The following is a 5,705-nucleotide window of genomic DNA, read 5'->3' on the forward strand; positions in this document are numbered from 1 at the left end:
GGTATACCTTAACAGACAAAATGTATTTTATTCAATGGGAGCTGAACAAAAAAAGTGTGGTATTGAAGATAGCTCCCACAGGAAAGTAGCTGCAAATGTGACACCATGCTGGCTGATAGACTGCATGGGGACCTACTGACTACTGTAGCTGGGGTCTGCCTTCCTGCTTTCTTGTAGCTCCCATACTCAGTGGTTTACCTTAACGGACACATGTATTTTTTAAAGGAAGCTGAACAGAAAAAGTGTGGTATTGAAGATAGCTCCCACAGGAAAGCAGCTGCAAATGTGACACCGTGCTGGCTGATAGACTGCATGGGGACCTACTTACTACTGTAGCTGGGGTCTGCCTTCCTGCTTTCTTGTAGCTCCCATATTCAGTGGTATACCTTAACAGACAAAATGTATTTTATTCAATGGGAGCTGAACAGAAAAAGTGTGGTATTGAAGATAGCTCCCACAGGAAAGCAGCTGCAAATGTGACACCGTGCTGGCTGATAGACTGCATGGGGACTAGTTAATACTGTAGCTGGGGTCTGCCTTCCTGCTTTCTTGTAGCTCCCATACTCAGTGGCATAACTTCACAGACACATGTATTTTTTCAATGAGAGCTGAACAGAAAAAGTGTGGTATTGAAGATAACTCCCACAGGAAAGGAGCTGCAAATGTGACACCATGCTGGCTGATAGACTGCATGGGGACCTACTTACTACTGTAGCTGCGGTCTGCCTTCCTGCTTTCTTGTAGCTCCCATATTCAGTGGTATACCTTAACAGACAAAATGTATTTTATTCAATGGGAGCTGAACAGAAAAAGTGTGGTATTGAAGATAGCTCCCACAGGAAAGCAGCTGCAAATGTGACACCGTGCTGGCTGCTAGACTGCATGGGGACCTACTTACTACTGTAGCTGGGGTCTGCCTTCCTGCTTTCTTGTAGCTCCCATACTCAGTGGCATAACTTAACAGACAAAATGTATTTTTTCAATGGGAGCTGAGGGGAAAAAGTGTGGTATTGAAGATAGCTCCCACAGGAAAGCAGCTGCAAATGTAACACCGTGCTGGCTGATAGACTGCATGGGGACCTACTTACTACTGTAGCTGGTGTCTGCCTTCCTGCTTTCTTGTAGCTCCGATACTCAGCGGTATAACTTAAGAGACAAAATGTATTTTTTTCAATGGGAGCTGAGGAGAACAAGTGTGGTATTGAAGATAGCTCCCACAGGAAAGCAGCTGCAAATGTGACACCGTGCTGGCTGATAGACTGCATGGGGACCTACTTACTATTGTAGCTGGGGTCTGCCTTCCTGCTTTCTTGTAGCTCCCATATTCAGTGGTATACCTTAACAGACAAAATGTATTTTATTCAATGGGAGCTGAACAGAAAAAGTGTGGTATTGAAGATAGCTCCCACAGGAAAGCAGCTGCAAATGTGACACCGTGCTCGCTGATAGACTGCATGGGGATCTAGTTAATACTGTAGCTGGGGTCTGCCTTCCTGCTTTCTTGTAGCTCCCATACTCAGTGGTATACCTTAACGGACACATGTATTTTTTCAATGGGAGCTGAACAGAAAAAGTGTGGTATTGAAGATAGCTCCCACAGGAAAGCAGCTGAAATGTGACACCGTGCTGGCTGATATACTGCATGGGGACCTAGTTAATACTGTAGCTGGGGTCTGCCTTCCTGCTTTCTTGTAGCTCCCATACTCAGTGGTATACCTTAACAGACATATGTATTTTTTCAATGGGAGCTGAACAGAAAAAGTGTGGTATTGAAGATAACTCCCACAGGAAAGCAGCTGCAAATGTGACACCGTGCTGGCTGATAGACTGCATGGAGACCTACTTACTACTGTAGCTGGGGTCTGCCTTCCTGCTTTCTTGTAGCTCCCATATGCAGTGGTGTAACTTAACAGACAAAATGTATTTTATTCAATGGGAGCTGAACAGAAAAAGTGTGGTATTGAAGATAGCTCCCACAGGAAAGCAGCTGCAAATGTGACACCGTGCTGGCTGATAGACTGCATGGGGACCTAGTTAATACTGTAGCTGGGGTCTGCCTTCCTGCTTTCTTGTAGCTCCCATACTCAGTGGCATAACTTAACAGACAAAATGTATTTTTTCAATGGGAGCTGAGGGGAAAAAGTGTGGTATTGAAGATAGCTCCCACAGGAAAGCAGCTGCAAATGTGACACCGTGCTGGCTGATAGACTGCATGGGGACCTACTTACTACTGTAGCTGGGGTCTGCCTTCCTGCTTTCTTGTAGCTCCCATATGCAGTGGTATAACTTAACAGACAAAATGTATTTTATTCAATGGGAGCTGAACAGAAAAAGTGTGGTATTGAAGATAGCTCCCACAGGAAAGCAGCTGCAAATGTGACACCGTGCTGGCTGATAGACTGCATGGGGACCTAGTTAATACTGTAGCTGCGGTCTGCCTTCCTGCTTTCTTGTAGCTCCCATACTCAGTGGCATAACTTAACAGACAAAATGTATTTTTTCAATGGGAGCTGAGGGGAAAAAGTGTGGTATTGAAGATAGCTCCCACAGGAAAGCAGCTGCAAATGTGACACCGTGCTGGCTGATAGACTGCATGGGGACCTACTTACTACTGTAGCTGGGGTCTGCCTTCCTGCTTTCTTGTAGCTCCCATACTCAGTGGTATACCTTAAAAAACACATGTATTTTTTCAATGGTAGCTGAGGAGAACAAGTGTGGTATTGAAGATAGCTCCCACAGGAAAGCAGCTGCAAATGTGACACCGTGCTGGCTGATAGACTGCATGGGGACCTACTTACTACTGTAGCTGGGGTCTGCCTTCCTGCTTTCTTGTAGCTCCCATACTCAGTGGCATAACTTAACAGACAAAATGTGTTTTTTCAAAGGGAGCTGAAGGGAAAAAGTGTGGTATTGAAGATAGCTCCCACAGGAAAGGAGCTGCAAATGTAACACCGTGCTGGCTGATAGACTGCATGGGGACCTACTTACTACTGTAGCTGGGGTCTGCCTTCCTGCTTTCTTGTAGCTCCCATATTCAGTGGTATACCTTAACAGACAAAATGTATTTTATTCAATGGGAGCTGAACAGAAAAAGTGTGGTATTGAAGATAGCTCCCACAGGAAAGCAGCTGCAAATGTGACACCGTGCTGGCTGATAGACTGCATGGGGACCTACTTACTACTGTAGCTGGGGTCTGCCTTCCTGCTTTCTTGTAGCTCCCATACTCAGTGGCATAACTTCACAGACACATGTATTTTTTCAATGGGAGCTGAACAGAAAAAGTGTGGTATTGAAGATAACTCCCACAGGAAAGCAGCTGCAAATGTGACACCGTGCTGGCTGATAGACTGCATGGGGACCTACTTACTACTGTAGCTGGGGTCTGCCTTCCTGTTTTCTTGTAGCTCCCATACTCAGTGGCATAACTTCACAGACACATGTATTTTTTCAATGGGAGCTGAACAGAAAAAGTGTGGTATTGAAGATAACTCCCACAGGAAAGCAGCTGCAAATGTGACACCGTGCTGGCTGATAGACTGCATGGGGACCTACTTACTACTGTAGCTGGGGTCTGCCTTCCTGCTTTCTTGTAGCTCCCATACTCAGTGGTATAACTTAACAGACAAAATGTATTTTTTTCAATGGGAGCTCAGGAGAAAAAGTGTGGTATTGAAGATAGCTCCCACAGGAAAGCAGCTGCAAATGTGATACCGTGTTGGCTGATAGACTGCATGGAGACCTACTTACTACTGTAGCTGGGGTCTGCCTTCCTGCTTTCTTGTAGCTCCGATACTCAGCGGTTTAACTTAAGAGACAAAATGTATTTTTTTCAATGGGAGCTGAGGAGAACAAGTGTGGTATTGAAGATAGCTCCCACAGGAAAGCAGCTGCAAATGTGACACCGTGCTGGCTGATAGACTGCATGGGGACCTACTTAATACTGTAGCTGGGGTCTGTCTTCCTGCTTTCTTGTAGCTCCCATACTCAGTGGCATAACTTAACAGACAAAATGTATTTTTTTCAATGGGAGCTGAGGAGAAAAATTGTGATATTGAAGATAGCTCCCACAGGAAAGCAGCTGCAAATGTGACACCGTGCTGGCTGATAGACTGCATGGGGACCTACTTACTACTGTAGCTGGGGTCTGCCTTCCTGCTTTCTTGTAGCTCCCATATTCAGTGGTATACCTTAACAGACAAAATGTATTTTATTCAATGGGAGCTCAACAGAAAAAGTGTGGTATTGAAGATAGCTCCCACAGGAAAGCAGCTGCAAATGTGACACCGTGCTGGCTGATAGACTGCATGGGGACCTACTTACTACTGTAGCTGGGGTCTGCCTTCCTGCTTTCTTGTAGCTCCCATACTCAGTGGCATAACTTAACAGACAAAATGTATTTTTTTAATGGGAGCTGAGGAGAAAAAGCGTGGTATTGAAGATAGCTCCCACAGGAAAGGAGCTGCAAATGTAACACCGTGCTGGCTGCTAGACTGCATGGGGACCTACTTACTACTGTAGCTGGGGTCTGCCTTCCTGCTTTCTTGTAGCTCCGATACTCAGCGGTATAACTTAAGAGACAAAATGTATTTTTTTCAATGGGAGCTGAGGAGAACAAGTGTGGTATTGAAGATAGCTCCCACAGGAAACAGTTGCAAATGTGACACCGTGCTGGCTGATAGACTGCATGGGGACCTACTTACTACTGTAGCTGGGGTCTCCTTCCTCTTTTCTTGTAGCTCCCATACTCAGTGGCATAACTTAACAGAACAAATGTATTTTATTGAATGGGAGCTGAACAGAAAAAGTGTGGTATTGAAGATAGCTCCCACAGGAAAGCAGCTGCAAATGTGACACCGTGCTGGCTGATAGACTGCATGGGTACCTACTTCCTACTGTAGCTGGGGTCTGCCTTCCTGCTTTCTTGTAGCTCCCATACTCAGTGGCATAACTTAACAGACAAAATGTATTTTTTCAATGGGAGCTGAGGGGAAAAAGTGTGGTACTGAAGATAGTTCCCACAGGAAAGTAGCTGCAAATGTGACACCGTGCTGGTTGATAGACTGCATGGGGACCTACTTACTACTGTAGCTGGGGTCTGCCTTCCTGCTTTCTTGTAGCTCCCATACTCAGTGGCATAACGTAACAGACAAAATGTATTTTTTTCAATGGGAGCTGAGGAGAAAAAGTGTGGTATTGAAGATCGCTCCCACAGGAAAGCAGCTGCAAATGTGACACCGTGCTGACTGATAGACTGCATGGGGACCTACTTACTACTGTAGCTGGGGTCTGCCTTCCTGCTTTCTTATAGCTCCCATACTCAGTGGCATAACTTGACAGACAAAATGTATTTTTTCAATGGGAGCTGAACAGAAAAAGTGTGGTATTGAAGATAGCTCCCACAGGAAAGCAGCTGCAAATGTGACACCGTGCTGGCTGCTAGACTGCATGGGGACCTACTTACTACTGTAGCTGGGGTCTGCCTTCCTGCTTTCTTGTAGCTCCGATACTCAGCGGTATAACTTAAGAGACAAAATGTATTTTTTTCAATGGGAGCTGAGGAGAACAAGTGTGGTATTGAAGATAGCTCCCACAGGAAACAGTTGCAAATGTGACACCGTGCTGGCTGATAGACTGCATGGGGACCTACTTACTACTGTAGCTGGGGTCTCCTTCCTCTTTTCTTGTAGCTCCCATACTCAGTGGC

This window comes from Colius striatus, unplaced genomic scaffold, assembly GCF_028858725.1.
Source record: "Colius striatus isolate bColStr4 unplaced genomic scaffold, bColStr4.1.hap1 scaffold_47, whole genome shotgun sequence".
Lineage (NCBI taxonomy): Eukaryota > Metazoa > Chordata > Aves > Coliiformes > Coliidae > Colius > Colius striatus.